General features: G+C 42.1%; 1 long non-coding RNA gene and 2 pseudogenes across 1 annotated transcript; all 3 read left to right on the top strand.

Annotated features, from left to right (window-relative positions):
• Positions 1-4,994: 4,994 nt before the first annotated feature.
• Positions 4,995-6,059, top strand: LOC146275286 (uncharacterized; annotated as a pseudogene).
• An 8,394-nt stretch (positions 6,060-14,453) lies between these two features.
• Positions 14,454-15,342, top strand: LOC146275285 (uncharacterized; annotated as a pseudogene).
• Positions 15,343-19,725: 4,383 nt separating this feature from the next.
• On the top strand, positions 19,726-22,043 carry LOC146275284 (uncharacterized). The gene is made up of 2 exons (XR_014766346.1): positions 19,726-20,409; positions 20,916-22,043. It is a non-coding gene; the product is annotated as an uncharacterized LOC146275284 (long non-coding RNA).
• The last annotated feature ends 212 nt before the right edge of the window (positions 22,044-22,255 follow it).

The raw sequence follows: 22,255 nt of genomic DNA, 5'->3' as shown, positions 1-22,255 counted from the left end.
GTTTTAGGGTCAAAGGCTTTATGCGAGAATCCAACTTTAAGGGTAAAGTGGTTTTATACAAGTTAGGGATACTTTGACAATGTAAAGGGACAGTTAGGCTTTTAACTGACAAGCTTGGCATTTAATGATCAGCGAGGGACACAATCAAATACTAAGGGAAAGACAGACAGGCAGTTTATGAATTAACTCGTCTCTTTTAAGCACAAATTGTGTTTTTTTGTTACTTATGAGGTAACGGAGTTGTGGAGATAATTGTATGCACGTTCCCAAAGAGTTGGGTCTCTGTAGGCGCGTCCCATGATGGAGCGCCCGGAGGGTGAGGATAGCTTGGCTTGAAAAGGGCCATATTTGTAGTTCACAACCACATGATGTTGTAGTTCTCTTATACTTTAATATTGTGACCGTTTTACAGTGCTACCAGATTGTGCGACTATTCTAAAGTGCTGTGTGATTCTTGTTGCAGTAAATCATAAAAGTTGGTGACATAGCCTACAGTTATGAGATTTGTTACAGATACTTTGTATTCAGATACATTGTAATTCAGTATGGGTAATCTAGCTTCCAGTATGGGAGCGATAGAGACGTTGTTAGTCCAGCCCGATATATGTGTGATTTACATGGAATTCAAGCAGTTTCAAGTATTGAGAGATTGCATGCGTGGATTAATCATGACTCGAGACATTGTTTTCCGCTGGAGGAAACGTTTGATGTAAAGATATTGGAGTTTAAAAGGCCATTCTGAAAGACAAGGAAACAAGTCGGACGTGTAAACAATATTAAAGCTGGCAAATGTTGATATGGTTAACTGAATCTAAGAGACAATGTGGCATTTTCTTGAGAAAGTAAGGTCAGATCAAGCTAAAACTGATTCTGATAGAATGCTAGTCTATTCAGACAGAGACGAGATGAACAGAAAAGTCATTATTAAAAGGTGATCAGACTGAACAAAGTCATAGAGTGAGGGAACTCAAGACATTGCTTGAACATGTTAGCATGAAGTTGCTTGAACAGACGAACAGGGCAAAAACTAATTGTGAGAAGTCAGTAGTTGTGAAACAGGCTGAAGGAAGCTTAATTCTCAAGTGAAACAAGAGAGTTTGCCTAAGATTTGTAGCCTATTTACCGACAATGAAGATGATGCTGTTGCTATAGCTGTGGCTATACAGAGGAGAGCCAGAGACAGGGAAAATGCATTATTAGGGGAAGCAGCGGGTCAGGTACAGCCAGAACAGTACTTACAAGAGAAGGTTGAGGTTCATATCATAACAAATATGATTGGTGAGGTTATTCAGGAAGGCCTGTAACTATCAATTGAACCCCCAGGTATCAATGAACCCTATGGTTCATCCAGGCCCTGATGTATGACAGCTTCTGTACCTTTATCGCCCATGGTCAGTGACTGAGCTGAGGGAGCTAGGAAAGGGATTTCCTGACATGAGAGGACTCAGCAACATTTTCTAAGAGATTTGCAAATAGCTATCAATGCTAACATACCTACTTTTATTGATTTGAATCAAGGGTTATAGGGTGAACTCCAGCCTAGTATGTTGAGAAAACATAAAGCATACATTTCTGTTGGTGTTTAATGGTAGTAATACTGGAAGAGTGTTGCTTGACTGGAGCAAAGTGTATGATCGCAAACAGAGAAAATATGAGGATCCTAAAGATTATCTGGAAAGACTTACTAGAATGTAAAAAAAAAAAAAAAAACAACTTTCTGATATTACAGCAACTGCTTCCCCGTGCCACTTTGTCAAGTGTTCATATGTGGATTGTTTCCTGAACTCCAGGTAGAAGTAGAGGAAAACAGGTTCTACATCGGGAGAACAAAAACTGTTGATATGGTTATGGATTATGTCAAACATAATTGTACATTGATGCAGGAGAATGCAGGAAAGAAAGTTGAGAAATTAATGACATTGCAAATGAATTTCTTACGGAAAGAAAATAATATGCTTAAAAAATAGGGTTGGAGTCCCTGAGGTTAGGGTCCTCTAAAAAATAGGGTTAGAGTCCCTGAGGTTAGAGTCCTCTAAAAAATAGAGTTAGAGTCCCTGAGGTTAGAGTCCTCTAAAAAATTGGGTTAGAGGCCCTGAGGTTAGAGTCCTCTAAAAAATTGGGTAAGAGGCCCTGAGGTTAGAATCCTCTAAAGTAAAGAAAAAATAGGTTGAAATCCTTGAGGTTAGAGTTCTATTTTTTTCAACTATGGGGTGTCGAATAAATCTGTTTGAAAGGAATTTGTTGTGCAAACTAAACCGAAATGATATGCACTACTGATGTTTCTTGTTTATTCCTTAGGATAAAGAACACTTGGCCTAGCAATTTCATACACATCCCCCAGCAGTGGAATGCAGAGATTTTAGCGACCGCAGATGTGGCCTTGCTAGAAGCCGGGCCTGAGCTCCTGTGGTCCACACAAGCTAATCATATTGTTATCATTGTTTGTAGTACGACTCTTGAGAACCGGACCTCAGTATGCTAGTGATAGAGAAGTAGGGAAAGGTATTGTCCCAGTTATTGATGCTTTGTTGAAACAAGGAGTCATAGGTAGACTTAGGTCAATTTGATCCCTTAAGGCTAATCAAATACTTGGAAGTTTATTATGGGTTTATAAGATGGTAATGCCTGTGTTATACATCCTGTTGTGCCTAACTCTGTTACGATACTTAGCAAGTAACCCTGTTACTTTCTAGCTCTGTAAATGACTATTGGTTGCTTTTCTTCTTTGTTCCCATTGCAGAAGAGAGCCAGTAACTGTTCGCATTCACGTTTCGCCAGGTCTATTATACATTTCAGTTGTACCGCAGGAATACACTGAATCACCTACGTTGTTTAGTCAAGCATTACGAGAGGAGCTCCAGGATGTCACCTTAGCAGCCGGCTCTACTCTGGTGCAGTATATTTATGACCTTTTTGATATGTTCTAAGAATCTTGCCTCCTGCCAACAGGACACTATTGTTGTGCTACAGGCACTGGTTGAGAAGGGCCACAAGGCCTCAAAGGCAAAACTGCAGTTATGGTCTTAGGAGGTCAAGTATCTGGGCCATACACTCAAAGGTACAGAGTATCTATTGACGCCTGAGAGTGGAGGCCATCCAATGGATACCGAAGCCTAGAACACCAAAACAACTCTAGGTTCAGTCGGGTATTGTCGTTAGTAGATCCCTGATTATGCTGTGTTGGCTAGACCTCTCCTTGATTAAAGGAAGGAGACTGATACTCGTTTGTTGTGGAACACTGAAGCTGATAAATCATTTGTATCTCTTAAACAGGCCTTGGCCAAAGTGCCAGCTCTCGGTCTGCCAGAATACACCAGGGTGTACTGACCCAGCAGCATGGTAATCTTAAGAGGCCTATCGCCTATGTGAGTTTCTTCTTTAGGTACTGTGGCAGCAGGTTTCCCCCCGTGCTTACGAGCAGTCTGTGCTGCGGCAACATCTGTGGAAGCAACTTCAGATATAGTGCTGGGGTCGCCCTTGGCAGTGATGGTTCCTCATGCAGTAAGTGTTTTTCTGTTACGCACCAAAACTCAACACCTGTCAGCCACTAGAGCTACAAAGTATGAACTGTAATTCTTGACTCAAAGTAACATTACATTCCATAGATGCCCCACATTGAATCCAGTTTCATTGTTGCCCACCCCTGATGATGGTGAACCACATGACTGTGAGATGGTTGTCGATAAAGTGCTAACACCCAGACCTGATATGTTGTGACAAACTTAGGGATAATGCTGAACTTGTGTTGAACGTAGAAGGATCTTCGTCCTGAGCATGGGATGGCTCTCTAAACTCCGGATAAGCGGTCTGCACGGACAGTGAGACATTCAAATCTGGTAAACTTTCTGCACAGCAGGAAGAGTTTTGCTTTGACAAGAGCATGTTGTTTGTCAGAGAAGGCAAGGTCGTAAATATTCACACTGACTCGAGGTATGGATTTGGAGTTACTCACAATTTTGATGCCATATGGCCAGAAAGAGGTTTCATTAACTCCTCAGGTGGAGCAATTAAGAATGGAAAGATGATTTGATAATTTAATACTATTACCGAGAAAGCCAACTATTGTTAAGTGTGAAGCTCATACTAACAATAGCAGAAAATTTTTTTCAAGAGGAAATACTAGAGCTGATGTTGCAGCAAAGGCCCTGTGATGTGTATCAGGTCTGTATTTGTTTTTTTTGTGTCTCAGCAACCAGAAACGCTCATTCCCTCTCTTCATGTTGTGGTGGACCTTCAAGTCGCTGCTGATAACACTGAGAGGGATGGTTGGTTATCTGTTGGCTGTGTGAAAGATTCCACGTGCATTGTTCCCTTGGTTGGCTCGCATGGCGCACGGATGTGCCCATACGAGCAAGGGGGGTATGGTCTCAATAGTAAATACAGATTTGGTTTTGCACCTGGTTTTTCCACAAAGGCTGAGCAACATTGTGCTCAGTGTCATATTTACCAGCAGCATAAATCCCGGAAAGGGACCAAAGAGAAGAGACACAGCCCACCCACCACCAAGTGGTCCTTTTTTTAATTTACAAATTGATTTTATGCAGATGAACAAGTGTTGTAATTTTGAGTGTGTACTTGTAATTCTTGTCATGTTCTCTAAATGGGTAGAAGCCTACCCATGTCGGAAAGTTGATGCTACCACGGTATCCAAGATTTTATTATTAGAGATGTGATCTGTAGATATGGTATCCTCACAAGACTGTCCAGTGATAGAGGTTCACATTTCACAGGTCAAATTGTTCAGGAACTTTGATAAGCACTCCAGATCAACCATCATTTCCACTGTCCCTACCACCCACAGTCTGCGGGGGCAGTGGAGAGGCAACATGGAACTTTGAAAAACAAACTAGCCAAGATATGTGGAGACAGGCCTGAAATGGCCTGTCGCACTTCCACTAGCTCTTATGGCCATGAGGTCCACTCCCCAGAGGAAAAATGTACTTTCCCCACACAAGATAGTTGAAGGGAGACCAATGAGATTGCCTGTCTCTCCCACTATCATTGACACAGATGGATATCCACCAAATGGATGATACAGTGTTAAACTTTTGTTACGCCCTAACTAGAGCAGCCAGGGTTGTGCATTCACAGGTGAAAGCTGCCCTGCCTGGGGAGCCATGTCATCCCTATCAACCGGGAGACTACGTGCACGTGAAAGTGCACAAATGGAGGACTGCCTCTCACCGAGATGGAGCTGTCCATAGCTGTTTATCTTGGTGACTCACACAGCTGTGAAAGTGGAGGGTCGTCCAACATGGAGCCATGCGACACACTGCAAAACAGCCCCGCCACCGAACAACACGGTGGAGGGTTCAAACGGAGAGTCAGGGGCCGGTGGAGGAGCTGGTGCACCTCCAAATGGTGCCTGCTCCAACTTGTCATTTGTCTCATCCCCACCGGGTTACTCTTCCAGGAGTACACCAAGGGGGGTGGAGACCCGTTTGCAGCAGCTGATCCGGGAGCAGGTTCCAGTCCAGCGGACTGATTTGAGCCAGAACCAGGACCCCGCCATCCAGCACTCCAATCCAGGGGTGCTGAGAAGGAGGTCCCAAAGAACACCCACCTGGAGGTGTTGAAGACGTCGAAAGGTGAGTCACATGTGGAGAAAGCCAGAGAGGGGCTGCTGTTGCTACCATGCCTCTCTCCCCATATGTGATTCATGAAGCAGATGACAGCACCCAGACGGAAAACCAGAGAGAGGAGCCTGGAGAGGGGAAGACACTTTCAGTCTTCCTCCGGCCTCTACATGAAGCTGATGACAGAACCCAGAACGGGGATGAGAAGATACTGAGGCAGAGGCCCTCGGTTGTTTCAAGGAAACCGAGGCCGCTGCCTGAGCTACGATGCAAGATGAGATCCAGACATACTGACGCACACACCTGACAGACTTTTACTGATACTGGACGCGTGAGTCCACAGACATCGCATACATGAGCCACACCGAGAGTCACTATTGCACGCTCCCAATTATACTGATGTGACATTGAGATTCATCATAAAGCACACATGAAGAACAATCTGTACAACAACACCTTACCGTGGACGAAAAAAATGACTGGACCAGCATTAGAGGGGACAGACCTTGCAGAGTTTGTGGTTAGAGTTCCAAGCACCCTGGAAGTTATCCAGGGATATCTGTCCCTCTGTCAATGGCTGATATGTGTAAGGTTAAGAAGTGGTTTTGTGTAAGGTTGGATGTAACAAATGTGAATGTTCTTTGGAACGAATCAGTCATCTCTTGAATATTCCCCATCTGCATGGTTATGGTGTATGGCAGAGTGGTACAGTGAGAGTGTTGGGGAATAATACATGTAAGGATACGGTTTCTATGTATGCTCACCCTCTACTGGATGATTTGAAAGTTCCATTGTATCTGAGTTCAATGTTGCTTGTCTTGTATACCATTTGGATGGGTGACATTAATTCCTGATGTTGCTGACTATGCTATTCATACACCTTTAGCATACTACAGAAGATGTAGTATATGGTTGATTGAATGTTCAAATAATTATGGGAAGTTAGTTGAAAAAAATACATTTAACCACACTGTGTTTAGGTATGCTAACAGCCTGTTGCATGATTGCCTGTTGCAGATGGACCTGTAAGTACTGTATAAGGACATCACCATGTTGGCTTCCTCATGTAGCTAACAAGGGCACCATGTGGGGATGTGGTAAGAGTGCTTATTATTTCCTGCCGGCCGACTGGTCGGGAACGGGTTACCTTGGGTTTATTGTAGGAGCCCTCAGACCTATAGATGGGTTGCCCCTGCACCCCTTGCCCAAACATTGGTGGCACCGCCACAAAATAAGTATTATTAAAGCAGATGCTAAGAATCTGGGATCACATCACGTGGATTCAATAGTACCTCAGTCACTTGTCATGTTTTCAGCTGCTATTTTCCCTGTGTATGGTGTTATCACTGCCTTTACAGATATTAGGAGCTTAGCACTAGGGTTGGAGTCTATTGGTAATGAGACAGCCAACGCCTTAACTGCGGTTGCTTCTGAGATGAAGGCCATGAGGCAGGTAGTGCTACAGAACCCTATGGCATTGGATTATCTGTTGTCAGCTCGGTGATAGGTCATGACTGATGTACTTTTATCCCAGATGAATCTGCTAATATCACAAATATGCTCACATTAAAGAGATAATTTCAGCTTTGGGGGAACTTGAAGCTTGGAATTGTGCGGACTGACCTCCTCGGGTGGGGTTTCTTTTTCGACTATATTTCAAATGGGAATCACTGGATTGGGCGAGTTAATCGTTGTTGTGCTGATTGTGGTTTGTGCTTGGAAGATGTGTACTTTCTGCTGTGTACAGTGCTGTGCAGTAGGCTCTCGGAAGCATGCCAGTAAAATTACGGTAGCCCAAATCAAGCCACAGACAAAAGCAAGCAAAACTGATGATTACTGTATTGCCCTGAGAAAGTACCAAGTGACTACTTTGCCAATGTAATAAAGATGGCCATTTGCCTCCTTCTATTTTCCAATTCATATACAATATTGTATGCAATCTGAAGAGATCTGTCTTTAACCACAGATCAGTTAACAATAATTAAAGATAATGGTTACTTTATTGCTTGTATACTGTTTGAAATGCTCTGAATTTACATGTAATGAACAATGTTTGGTCTATACCCTGCTGTGTTGAGCTCACGAGAGCACGACCCTTGGTTATGTCCAGGAGAGAAATATGCCTATGTTTCTAGAATCGTTGATAAACTGTCATTATGCTGTTTGCTTATGAAGTGAATAGCTGTAAGCTGGTTCTTTTGTAAGGTCCTAGGAAATGCCTGTGTTACTAGGATGAATCAGAGGTTACAATATCACCAAAGTGTATAATGATATGCAACTTTGAACGAGGAAAGTGGAAGGAGGGTTAAGGTCATTTCTGGCAGCCCTATCTAGAGAACTTAAACAAAAGCTATTTACTTCATTGACTTTGTACTTTTTCACCTGATTGGGTACTACCTAATACTTCTTCAAATCCTATAATCATGTATGCTGTACTGAGTAGTAACAGATACTGTATTGTTTGATTGTTAAGGTATTGAAATGTTATGAAACTTGTGTTGTGTAAGGCACTACAGCAGGTCCCAGGTAAACAGTTGAAACAGATGAATGATTGTTGTGTTGACGTTAAACGTCAAAAGGGGGGACTGTGGAAGAAATTTAAATTTCCTGTGTGCTTACATTATTCACTAATCAAGAGAACTAGTCATTGGATACTAGTTAGTATGTTCTCATGTAAGCTTGCTATTAATAAGAGTAGATTGTGTATATGTGTCAGGGTTAATAGATGTTTGAGATCAGGAGAAAGTACTGTCTAGATGGTCCTTGTCATGACTACAAGGAGAGCTCCAACTATGAACTCTGTAGTTTGAGTTGTCATGTGTTGGGAGCTGTTAATCTCTTTCTCTGAGACTGTTGAAACGTCATTACTGCCTGACTGTCACTATCTATGTTTACATTCTTGTGACCTATAAAAGATGGTCCTCTGTCCTTCAGCGCGGAGAGAGACTTGATTGAGACCTAAGCCTGGTGTTGTGTTGTCATTTATTGTCAGAGGTCTGGTTTTCTCTCCCAATCTGCAGATTGATAAATACTTATTAAAATCCAGAACTCAACTGAACTTAGTCACTCCGTTTATGAAGAGACGGACAAAACACTTCCTTCATCAATTGGCGTTGTCGAGCAGCAGGATTGCAGAACCAGATCCAGGAGAGACCCACGGCGGCACCAGTATAAAGCAGAACCTGTGGTGCACAAAACAAAATGGTAAGGGGATCCTTTTCCAAAACCCCATTCATGGACTGCTTTATGCTTGGTGCGCCTGCTGTCCCTCTGCGATGCTGGTAACGTAAACAATTTAAGAACCTTTTATTGTGACGTTCAGTTGGGAGCCTGGTCTTAGCAGACTAGAGTCTGCTAGGCCTCAACAGGAGGACGATAAAATTTGAGTTTTGGTTGAGTAAATTTGGGTCATTTGTTGACTTGCTATTTTTACTTTGTCTAGGTCAGAGTTGACAAACTCTGATAGCGTACAAGAACCCTGGTCGCGGGAAGCATTGAAAAAGTATGTAACAGAATCTGTATTCTTGATCTGAGGTAAAGGATCTGTTAACAGAGAATACGGACCATATACTCTTGATCTGAGGTAAAGGATCTGTTAACAGAGAGTTATGGTTTTACAGATACAGACCAGGGGTGAACCAAACAAGGAAAGGTATGTGTTATTTTTTTATGCATGTTTACAGCTGAAAATTTTAGTTGAACAGAGATATTATGTTTGTTTGAATTGTATTAAGTTGAACTGGATTGTATAACGTTTTGTGTTGGGCTTTTCTCTTTTGAACAGAGATCTTATTGGGACTTTTATTTTTGTTTATATTGTAACTGTATTAAGTTTTGTTTTGGGCTATTCTTAAGACCAAGCACAGTAGGTGGGCGGTCATAATGTTTTAGGGTCAAAGGCTTTATGCGAGAATCCAACTTTAAGGGTAAAGTGGTTTTATACAAGTTAGGGATACTTTGACAATGTAAAGGGACAGTTAGGCTTTTAACTGACAAGCTTGGCATTTAATGATCAGCGAGGGACACAATCAAATACTAAGGGAAAGACAGACAGGCAGTTTATGAATTAACTCGTCTCTTTTAAGCACAAATTGTGTTTTTTTGTTACTTATGAGGTAACGGAGTTGTGGAGATAATTGTATGCACGTTCCCAAAGAGTTGGGTCTCTGTAGGCGCGTCCCATGATGGAGCGCCCGGAGGGTGAGGATAGCTTGGCTTGAAAAGGGCCATATTTGTAGTTCACAACCACATGATGTTGTAGTTCTCTTATACTTTAATATTGTGACCGTTTTACAGTGCTACCAGATTGTGCGACTATTCTAAAGTGCTGTGTGATTCTTGTTGCAGTAAATCATAAAAGTTGGTGACATAGCCTACAGTTATGAGATTTGTTACAGATACTTTGTATTCAGATACATTGTAATTCAGTATGGGTAATCTAGCTTCCAGTATGGGAGCGATAGAGACGTTGTTAGTCCAGCCCGATATATGTGTGATTTACATGGAATTCAAGCAGTTTCAAGTATTGAGAGATTGCATGCGTGGATTAATCATGACTCGAGACATTGTTTTCCGCTGGAGGAAATGTTTGATGTAAAGATATTGGAGTTTAAAAGGCCATTCTGAAAGACAAGGAAACAAGTCGGACGTGTAAACAATATTAAAGCTGGCAAATGTTGATATGGTTAACTGAATCTAAGAGACAATGTGGCATTTTCTTGAGAAAGTAAGGTCAGATCAAGCTAAAACTGATTCTGATAGAATGCTAGTCTATTCAGACAGAGACGAGATGAACAGAAAAGTCATTATTAAAAGGTGATCAGACTGAACAAAGTCATAGAGTGAGGGAACTCAAGACATTGCTTGAACATGTTAGCATGAAGTTGCTTGAACAGACGAACAGGGCAAAAACTAATTGTGAGAAGTCAGTAGTTGTGAAACAGGCTGAAGGAAGCTTAATTCTCAAGTGAAACAAGAGAGTTTGCCTAAGATTTGTAGCCTATTTACCGACAATGAAGATGATGCTGTTGCTATAGCTGTGGCTATACAGAGGAGAGCCAGAGACAGGGAAAATGCATTATTAGGGGAAGCAGCGGGTCAGGTACAGCCAGAACAGTACTTACAAGAGAAGGTTGAGGTTCATATCATAACAAATATGATTGGTGAGGTTATTCAGGAAGGCCTGTAACTATCAATTGAACCCCCAGGTATCAATGAACCCTATGGTTCATCCAGGCCCTGATGTATGACAGCTTCTGTACCTTTATCGCCCATGGTCAGTGACTGAGCTGAGGGAGCTAGGAAAGGGATTTCCTGACATGAGAGGACTCAGCAACATTTTCTAAGAGATTTGCAAATAGCTATCAATGCTAACATACCTACTTTTATTGATTTGAATCAAGGGTTATAGGGTGAACTCCAGCCTAGTATGTTGAGAAAACATAAAGCATACATTTCTGTTGGTGTTTAATGGTAGTAATACTGGAAGAGTGTTGCTTGACTGGAGCAAAGTGTATGATCGCAAACAGAGAAAATATGAGGATCCTAAAGATTATCTGGAAAGACTTACTAGAATGTAAAAAAAAAAAAAAAAAAACTTTCTGATATTACAGCAACTGCTTCCCCGTGCCACTTTGTCAAGTGTTCATATGTGGATTGTTTCCTGAACTCCAGGTAGAAGTAGAGGAAAACAGGTTCTACATCGGGAGAACAAAAACTGTTGATATGGTTATGGATTATGTCAAACATAATTGTACATTGATGCAGGAGAATGCAGGAAAGAAAGTTGAGAAATTAATGACATTGCAAATGAATTTCTTACGGAAAGAAAATAATATGCTTAAAAAATAGGGTTGGAGTCCCTGAGGTTAGGGTCCTCTAAAAAATAGGGTTAGAGTCCCTGAGGTTAGAGTCCTCTAAAAAATAGAGTTAGAGTCCCTGAGGTTAGAGTCCTCTAAAAAATTGGGTTAGAGGCCCTGAGGTTAGAGTCCTCTAAAAAATTGGGTAAGAGGCCCTGAGGTTAGAATCCTCTAAAGTAAAGAAAAAATAGGTTGAAATCCTTGAGGTTAGAGTTCTATTTTTTTCAACTATGGGGTGTCGAATAAATCTGTTTGAAAGGAATTTGTTGTGCAAACTAAACCGAAATGATATGCACTACTGATGTTTCTTGTTTATTCCTTAGGATAAAGAACACTTGGCCTAGCAATTTCATACACATCCCCCAGCAGTGGAATGCAGAGATTTTAGCGACCGCAGATGTGGCCTTGCTAGAAGCCGGGCCTGAGCTCCTGTGGTCCACACAAGCTAATCATATTGTTATCATTGTTTGTAGTACGACTCTTGAGAACCGGACCTCAGTATGCTAGTGATAGAGAAGTAGGGAAAGGTATTGTCCCAGTTATTGATGCTTTGTTGAAACAAGGAGTCATAGGTAGACTTAGGTCAATTTGATCCCTTAAGGCTAATCAAATACTTGGAAGTTTATTATGGGTTTATAAGATGGTAATGCCTGTGTTATACATCCTGTTGTGCCTAACTCTGTTACGATACTTAGCAAGTAACCCTGTTACTTTCTAGCTCTGTAAATGACTATTGGTTGCTTTTCTTCTTTGTTCCCATTGCAGAAGAGAGCCAGTAACTGTTCGCATTCACGTTTCGCCAGGTCTATTATACATTTCAGTTGTACCGCAGGAATACACTGAATCACCTACGTTGTTTAGTCAAGCATTACGAGAGGAGCTCCAGGATGTCACCTTAGCAGCCGGCTCTACTCTGGTGCAGTATATTTATGACCTTTTTGATATGTTCTAAGAATCTTGCCTCCTGCCAACAGGACACTATTGTTGTGCTACAGGCACTGGTTGAGAAGGGCCACAAGGCCTCAAAGGCAAAACTGCAGTTATGGTCTTAGGAGGTCAAGTATCTGGGCCATACACTCAAAGGTACAGAGTATCTATTGACGCCTGAGAGTGGAGGCCATCCAATGGATACCGAAGCCTAGAACACCAAAACAACTCTAGGTTCAGTCGGGTATTGTCGTTAGTAGATCCCTGATTATGCTGTGTTGGCTAGACCTCTCCTTGATTAAAGGAAGGAGACTGATACTCGTTTGTTGTGGAACACTGAAGCTGATAAATCATTTGTATCTCTTAAACAGGCCTTGGCCAAAGTGCCAGCTCTCGGTCTGCCAGAATACACCAGGGTGTACTGACCCAGCAGCATGGTAATCTTAAGAGGCCTATCGCCTATGTGAGTTTCTTCTTTAGGTACTGTGGCAGCAGGTTTCCCCCCGTGCTTACGAGCAGTCTGTGCTGCGGCAACATCTGTGGAAGCAACTTCAGATATAGTGCTGGGGTCGCCCTTGGCAGTGATGGTTCCTCATGCAGTAAGTGTTTTTCTGTTACGCACCAAAACTCAACACCTGTCAGCCACTAGAGCTACAAAGTATGAACTGTAATTCTTGACTCAAAGTAACATTACATTCCATAGATGCCCCACATTGAATCCAGTTTCATTGTTGCCCACCCCTGATGATGGTGAACCACATGACTGTGAGATGGTTGTCGATAAAGTGCTAACACCCAGACCTGATATGTTGTGACAAACTTAGGGATAATGCTGAACTTGTGTTGAACGTAGAAGGATCTTCGTCCTGAGCATGGGATGGCTCTCTAAACTCCGGATAAGCGGTCTGCACGGACAGTGAGACATTCAAATCTGGTAAACTTTCTGCACAGCAGGAAGAGTTTTGCTTTGACAAGAGCATGTTGTTTGTCAGAGAAGGCAAGGTCGTAAATATTCACACTGACTCGAGGTATGGATTTGGAGTTACTCACAATTTTGATGCCATATGGCCAGAAAGAGGTTTCATTAACTCCTCAGGTGGAGCAATTAAGAATGGAAAGATGATTTGATAATTTAATACTATTACCGAGAAAGCCAACTATTGTTAAGTGTGAAGCTCATACTAACAATAGCAGAAAATTTTTTTCAAGAGGAAATACTAGAGCTGATGTTGCAGCAAAGGCCCTGTGATGTGTATCAGGTCTGTATTTGTTTTTTTTGTGTCTCAGCAACCAGAAACGCTCATTCCCTCTCTTCATGTTGTGGTGGACCTTCAAGTCGCTGCTGATAACACTGAGAGGGATGGTTGGTTATCTGTTGGCTGTGTGAAAGATTCCACGTGCATTGTTCCCTTGGTTGGCTCGCATGGCGCACGGATGTGCCCATACGAGCAAGGGGGGTATGGTCTCAATAGTAAATACAGATTTGGTTTTGCACCTGGTTTTTCCACAAAGGCTGAGCAACATTGTGCTCAGTGTCATATTTACCAGCAGCATAAATCCCGGAAAGGGACCAAAGAGAAGAGACACAGCCCACCCACCACCAAGTGGTCCTTTTTTTAATTTACAAATTGATTTTATGCAGATGAACAAGTGTTGTAATTTTGAGTGTGTACTTGTAATTCTTGTCATGTTCTCTAAATGGGTAGAAGCCTACCCATGTCGGAAAGTTGATGCTACCACGGTATCCAAGATTTTATTATTAGAGATGTGATCTGTAGATATGGTATCCTCACAAGACTGTCCAGTGATAGAGGTTCACATTTCACAGGTCAAATTGTTCAGGAACTTTGATAAGCACTCCAGATCAACCATCATTTCCACTGTCCCTACCACCCACAGTCTGCGGGGGCAGTGGAGAGGCAACATGGAACTTTGAAAAACAAACTAGCCAAGATATGTGGAGACAGGCCTGAAGTGGCCTGTCGCACTTCCACTAGCTCTTATGGCCATGAGGTCCACTCCCCAGAGGAAAAATGTACTTTCCCCACACAAGATAGTTGAAGGGAGACCAATGAGATTGCCTGTCTCTCCCACTATCATTGACACAGATGGATATCCACCAAATGGATGATACAGTGTTAAACTTTTGTTACGCCCTAACTAGAGCAGCCAGGGTTGTGCATTCACAGGTGAAAGCTGCCCTGCCTGGGGAGCCATGTCATCCCTATCAACCGGGAGACTACGTGCACGTGAAAGTGCACAAATGGAGGACTGCCTCTCACCGAGATGGAGCTGTCCATAGCTGTTTATCTTGGTGACTCACACAGCTGTGAAAGTGGAGGGTCGTCCAACATGGAGCCATGCGACACACTGCAAAACAGCCCCGCCACCGAACAACACGGTGGAGGGTTCAAACGGAGAGTCAGGGGCCGGTGGAGGAGCTGGTGCACCTCCAAATGGTGCCTGCTCCAACTTGTCATTTGTCTCATCCCCACCGGGTTACTCTTCCAGGAGTACACCAAGGGGGGTGGAGACCCGTTTGCAGCAGCTGATCCGGGAGCAGGTTCCAGTCCAGCGGACTGATTTGAGCCAGAACCAGGACCCCGCCATCCAGCACTCCAATCCAGGGGTGCTGAGAAGGAGGTCCCAAAGAACACCCACCTGGAGGTGTTGAAGACGTCGAAAGGTGAGTCACATGTGGAGAAAGCCAGAGAGGGGCTGCTGTTGCTACCATGCCTCTCTCCCCATATGTGATTCATGAAGCAGATGACAGCACCCAGACGGAAAACCAGAGAGAGGAGCCTGGAGAGGGGAAGACACTTTCAGTCTTCCTCCGGCCTCTACATGAAGCTGATGACAGAACCCAGAACGGGGATGAGAAGATACTGAGGCAGAGGCCCTCGGTTGTTTCAAGGAAACCGAGGCCGCTGCCTGAGCTACGATGCAAGATGAGATCCAGACATACTGACGCACACACCTGACAGACTTTTACTGATACTGGACGCGTGAGTCCACAGACATCGCATACATGAGCCACACCGAGAGTCACTATTGCACGCTCCCAATTATACTGATGTGACATTGAGATTCATCATAAAGCACACATCAAGAACAATCTGTACAACAACACCTTACCGTGGACGAAAAAAATGACTGGACCAGCATTAGAGGGGACAGACCTTGCAGAGTTTGTGGTTAGAGTTCCAAGCACCCTGGAAGTTATCCAGGGATATCTGTCCCTCTGTCAATGGCTGATATGTGTAAGGTTAAGAAGTGGTTTTGTGTAAGGTTGGATGTAACAAATGTGAATGTTCTTTGGAACGAATCAGTCATCTCTTGAATATTCCCCATCTGCATGGTTATGGTGTATGGCAGAGTGGTACAGTGAGAGTGTTGGGGAATAATACATGTAAGGATACGGTTTCTATGTATGCTCACCCTCTACTGGATGATTTGAAAGTTCCATTGTATCTGAGTTCAATGTTGCTTGTCTTGTATACCATTTGGATGGGTGACATTAATTCCTGATGTTGCTGACTATGCTATTCATACACCTTTAGCATACTACAGAAGATGTAGTATATGGTTGATTGAATGTTCAAATAATTATGGGAAGTTAGTTGAAAAAAATACATTTAACCACACTGTGTTTAGGTATGCTAACAGCCTGTTGCATGATTGCCTGTTGCAGATGGACCTGTAAGTACTGTATAAGGACATCACCATGTTGGCTTCCTCATGTAGCTAACAAGGGCACCATGTGGGGATGTGGTAAGAGTGCTTATTATTTCCTGCCGGCCGACTGGTCGGGAACGGGTTACCTTGGGTTTATTGTAGGAGCCCTCAGACCTATAGATGGGTTGCCCCTGCACCCCTTGCCCAAACATTGGTGGCACCGCCACAAAATAAGTATTATTAAAGCAGATGCTAAGAATCTGGGATCACATCACGTGGATTCAATAGTACCTCAGTCACTTGTCATGTTTTCAGCTGCTATTTTCCCTGTGTATGGTGTTATCACTGCCTTTACAGATATTAGGAGCTTAGCACTAGGGTTGGAGTCTATTGGTAATGAGACAGCCAACGCCTTAACTGCGGTTGCTTCTGAGATGAAGGCCATGAGGCAGGTAGTGCTACAGAACCCTATGGCATTGGATTATCTGTTGTCAGCTCGGTGATAGGTCATGACTGATGTACTTTTATCCCAGATGAATCTGCTAATATCACAAATATGCTCACATTAAAGAGATAATTTCAGCTTTGGGGGAACTTGAAGCTTGGAATTGTGCGGACTGACCTCCTCGGGTGGGGTTTCTTTTTCGACTATATTTCAAATGGGAATCACTGGATTGGGCGAGTTAATCGTTGTTGTGCTGATTGTGGTTTGTGCTTGGAAGATGTGTACTTTCTGCTGTGTACAGTGCTGTGCAGTAGGCTCTCGGAAGCATGCCAGTAAAATTACGGTAGCCCAAATCAAGCCACAGACAAAAGCAAGCAAAACTGATGATTACTGTATTGCCCTGAGAAAGTACCAAGTGACTACTTTGCCAATGTAATAAAGATGGCCATTTGCCTCCTTCTATTTTCCAATTCATATACAATATTGTATGCAATCTGAAGAGATCTGTCTTTAACCACAGATCAGTTAACAATAATTAAAGATAATGGTTACTTTATTGCTTGTATACTGTTTGAAATGCTCTGAATTTACATGTAATGAACAATGTTTGGTCTATACCCTGCTGTGTTGAGCTCACGAGAGCACGACCCTTGGTTATGTCCAGGAGAGAAATATGCCTATGTTTCTAGAATCGTTGATAAACTGTCATTATGCTGTTTGCTTATGAAGTGAATAGCTGTAAGCTGGTTCTTTTGTAAGGTCCTAGGAAATGCCTGTGTTACTAGGATGAATCAGAGGTTACAATATCACCAAAGTGTATAATGATATGCAACTTTGAACGAGGAAAGTGGAAGGAGGGTTAAGGTCATTTCTGGCAGCCCTATCTAGAGAACTTAAACAAAAGCTATTTACTTCATTGACTTTGTACTTTTTCACCTGATTGGGTACTACCTAATACTTCTTCAAATCCTATAATCATGTATGCTGTACTGAGTAGTAACAGATACTGTATTGTTTGATTGTTAAGGTATTGAAATGTTATGAAACTTGTGTTGTGTAAGGCACTACAGCAGGTCCCAGGTAAACAGTTGAAACAGATGAATGATTGTTGTGTTGACGTTAAACGTCAAAAGGGGGGACTGTGGAAGAAATTTAAATTTCCTGTGTGCTTACATTATTCACTAATCAAGAGAACTAGTCATTGGATACTAGTTAGTATGTTCTCATGTAAGCTTGCTATTAATAAGAGTAGATTGTGTATATGTGTCAGGGTTAATAGATGTTTGAGATCAGGAGAAAGTACTGTCTAGATGGTCCTTGTCATGACTACAAGGAGAGCTCCAACTATGAACTCTGTAGTTTGAGTTGTCATGTGTTGGGAGCTGTTAATCTCTTTCTCTGAGACTGTTGAAACGTCATTACTGCCTGACTGTCACTATCTATGTTTACATTCTTGTGACCTATAAAAGATGGTCCTCTGTCCTTCAGCGCGGAGAGAGACTTGATTGAGACCTAAGCCTGGTGTTGTGTTGTCATTTATTGTCAGAGGTCTGGTTTTCTCTCCCAATCTGCAGATTGATAAATACTTATTAAAATCCAGAACTCAACTGAACTTAGTCACTCCGTTTATGAAGAGACAGACAAAACACTTCCTTCATCATGCCCTTGCCGAAGGCAAAGCACACCCAATGATGAGCCTGTTCGGCTCAACATACATATGTGAACAAACATTTTCTCTGTTAAATCCGAACAAAAGCAGACTGAGAACTAGAATTACTGATAGCCATCTCTGTGAAGTCCTTTGTGTCTCAACCACCAAACTGTCTCCTGACATGTCAGCCATCCTTCAATCCAAAGGACAGCATCACTGCTCCCACTGAGTGCAATGTTCGGTAAAAGTAAAGTTGATTAAACTTAAATAAAGGTTCAATAAATAAGTAATTGAAAACATTTTTTTAAAAATATTTATTTAAGGGGGTAAATAAACTTTACTTAAACCCAATGTTCTTCACACTGTAGGCGAGTTAGATATACACACAATATTCATGCGTCAATATGTCACCTCTAGTGTGTGGCCTGGCCCTTTGTTTATTTTTCAGTATTTGGCCCCCACTAAAAAAGGTTTGGACACCCCTGGTCTACATACTGCACAAAGCCAGTTAGATGGGAGGAGAGACTGACGTGGTTAAAGTCTCCAGAGATCACATTAGGTGCGTTCGACATGGACTGACCTCATCCAGTGCCGCAGCAGGCTGCAGGCGGCTGACTTGAAACAGTGAATTCTGGTTAGACTTTTTGTCTGACTTGAGACAGCGCCGAGGCTAGGTCACTATGACGTATCTAACAAAGTACCGTGAATGATAAACGGCATCAAGTGTGTGTGTGTGAATACAAACGCTGTAACACCAGTGTTGTACACTTCTTTGTTATTTGGATAACAGTTATGCTGTTGGTGTTATGGCGCGCGTTATCTGCCTTTCCCTCATTGAAATTATTATGAGTGTGCACCTCTGCAAATCAGGGTGATCAGATGAGAATGGGCAAATTCGAAGCATCTTACAGCAACGGGCTACGAGCCAGCTGAGTTACTGTCGCTAATGTAAAGGTAGATGGCATCAAGTGTGTGTGTGAATACAAACGCTGTAACGTGTGTTGTACACTTCTTTGTTATTTGGATAACCGTTCTGCTGTTGGTGTTATGGCTCGCGATATCCGCTTTTCTCCTCATTGAAATGACTATGAGTGTGCACCTCTGCAAACCAGGGTGATCAGATGAGAATGGCTAAATTCGAGGCATCTTACAGTAACGGGGGCTACGAGCTATTGCGATACATCCGTTGTAAACATTAGCGCATGTTGCCGCTCCTTCTCATTAACATTTAAAGCTACAGACACAGCGCGTTTTGAGGAAAGCTCATTGAGGGACTTCTCGTAGTGGCTGTAACTATGCACCAAGGCTGAATTTCAGGAAAGATACTTCAGATACAGTTTTAGGGAACCACTAAGGCCTATATAAAAGCATCAAAAAACAGCATTTCATGTGACCTTTAACCCTTTCACACGTAGGTTCTAAATTTCTTGACTGGTCCCCCAGAGTAAGTTTTTTATCCGCGTGAGTTTTGATTAATGTCAATGTTCCAGAAATTGATTATGACGCATTGAAATCAAATTGCTATAAAATTTCAGCATTTCTCGCTTCGCATTTTCCATTGACCTAGTTTGCACCCCGTATTAGTGACGACTACTCCATTCATTGGTTGTTTTGTTTATCCCGCCTTCTCGTTACGTATTACTTCCGCTTCAGGGGACTGGCGGAAACCTTCAAAGTAGATATTTTGGCTATGATTCTGGTGACCAAAGTATTTTTACAACTCAAATTATACCACCCATGTATATTTTGCATGCTACGGGTATGAAAGCATGAACTGTTGTATTTCACGATGTGATGTTTTTGCCAAACTAGCTAGCTCGTAGTGTCAAATCAACAAGTTAGCTGATGCTAATTTACGAGGCTATGTTACGTTGTATGTGTGGTCGGATTATAACGAATACACAATAATTCAGATACATCCAGTCAGTCTAACTATCGTTTTGTTTTCTCTACTTGGCTTCCATCTCGTAAGCCTACTGAGTTGGCAACACAGCCCGTGTTCACAAAATAAGTAAGGAAAATAAAACGATGCATCACAATCCTAGCACGTTAGTCTGTCTGGATGCACCTGCATTATTTTTGTACTCGTTTTAATCTGACCACACAAACAACGTAACAGAGTAAATTATCAACAATGTCAATCAAGTTGAGCCATAAAGGCGAGACTGGACAATGACTCCCGGACCCCTTGATCAAAAGCGATCAAGTAAGCTCATGCTGCTTGGATACTTCCAAACCTTTCTGGTTGGCTTCTACTTTTCTGGGAAAACTTTTCCGGTGAGTAGATTATTTATACAAATTATACACATACCTGTGGCATGATATTGAGATGACAGCATGACCTGTTGTTGATTTCCACGATCTGATGTTTTTGCTAGCTAGCTCGTAACTTATGTTTAGTCTAATTAGAGCAAACACAATAATGCAGACATCCATTCTAAATTGATGGCTATGTTTTGTGATCTCTTGCTACCATATACTGCCATTCATTTCCGTGTTGATGGAACTTTTATTATTCCTCATTTATTGTCAGGCCACAGTTCAAGTATTGCAAAAATGTGAAAGTGTCATTTGTTTGGAAAATCTAGGCTTGAGCTACTTGGAAGACATAGAATAAACCATACTTTATGCTTATTCAAAATAACAACTTATTGAATTGACAAGACACTAATGTATGACTGTAATGTTTCATAGGGTTATGAACACACCTCTTGTCATACCACTTGACTGCCTGCTGTTGACCGTTTTCTATATATTGAACATCTCCCTTTCTAATTTTACAGGTGAATGTGAATGTTGGCCTGCACAGACCCCGTTCCAAGAGACAGAAAATGTTGAAAGAGGGTTGCACTGCTGTACAAATTGTCCATGTATAGTACTACATTGCCATCTCTCAGGTGTGCAGAGCAAGTCAGGTCAGCACAAAGCAACCCATCCCTGCTGAACATCAACTAAACCGTTGAACACCTTATTCCTTGGTATACTTGCAGTGGCTAAAAGCCCATTTCCCATCCCACATCTTCACCACATTGTAAGAGGGACTATAGAGAGCATCCCGAGGAGCTGCATCACAGCCTGGTTTGGGAACTGCACCGCTTCGAACCGCAACTCAGCAGAGGATAGTCAGGACAGCCAAGAAGAAAGTCGGGATCTCTCGTTCCTCTCTCAAACATCTATACTTAACGCTGCCTCCGCAAAGCCACACGCATTGTGGACAAACCCATGCACCCCACACACACCTGTACATCATCAGACTCCACTCAATATTTTGGCATATGGCTGCTACCTCAAAAACTGATGTCCACATATTATGGTATTAGTATGTTATGTTTACATTCAGTTTCCTATGACCTATCCCTACTTGTTTACATTCACAATATCCCCACTTTGGTGTCTTGAGGCATTTGTGACAAATTTAATCTAGTCTTTTATTGACCTAATACCACGCAGTTGTTGTAGTTGTGTAGGTTCTGTCTAGGTCTTGGAAAAACGTTGTTTAGTTTCATTGTATACTGTAAGTATATGATGACAATAAATGCCAGTTGACTTGTCATGACAACAGATCCAGAAATCCCAAACTCATCATGATCCTGGATACCCATAATGGATCCTGTGTAAAGGATCATGTCCTAAATATAGCCAGTACATCACACAACTCAAACATGCTGTACCTTTCTGCCGATATGTTGACAGAAGCCTTGCCTACCTCTACATAGCATCAAGGTTTTAGATTTTGATGTTTTTTATAGCTGTGTACTAATGATATTCCTTGATATGTAACGTGACAATGACGAGATTGTACCCTTTCCTGGACATGTAGCTACCTGAAATGAATGAAATGATACTGTGGTAAAAATTAAGAAACGTGTTGGTGTGGGTTTTTTAACTTATTAAAATATTGATTCAAATAACTTAATTCTATCATTATTGTTCCGATTTTCAAATATTCACTCAAGTGAATCCACAGTGAATGCATATGATATATTATCGTAGTGTAGCTGTCGACAAGCTAACTCGGCTAATACCGATAATATAGGCTGCCATGTTTTTTGGTCAGTACTCAATGCATTGTGGGTGTGAAAGGGTCAACGAGATAACCTACTCTTCTCACGAGAAAATACTG

Source organism: Hypomesus nipponensis, chromosome 8 (assembly GCF_054491055.1).
Source record: "Hypomesus nipponensis isolate SF chromosome 8, ASM5449105v1, whole genome shotgun sequence".
Lineage (NCBI taxonomy): Eukaryota > Metazoa > Chordata > Actinopteri > Osmeriformes > Osmeridae > Hypomesus > Hypomesus nipponensis.
The sequence above is the reverse complement of the archived record's forward strand: the minus strand, read 5'-3'. Positions and strand labels throughout refer to the sequence as shown.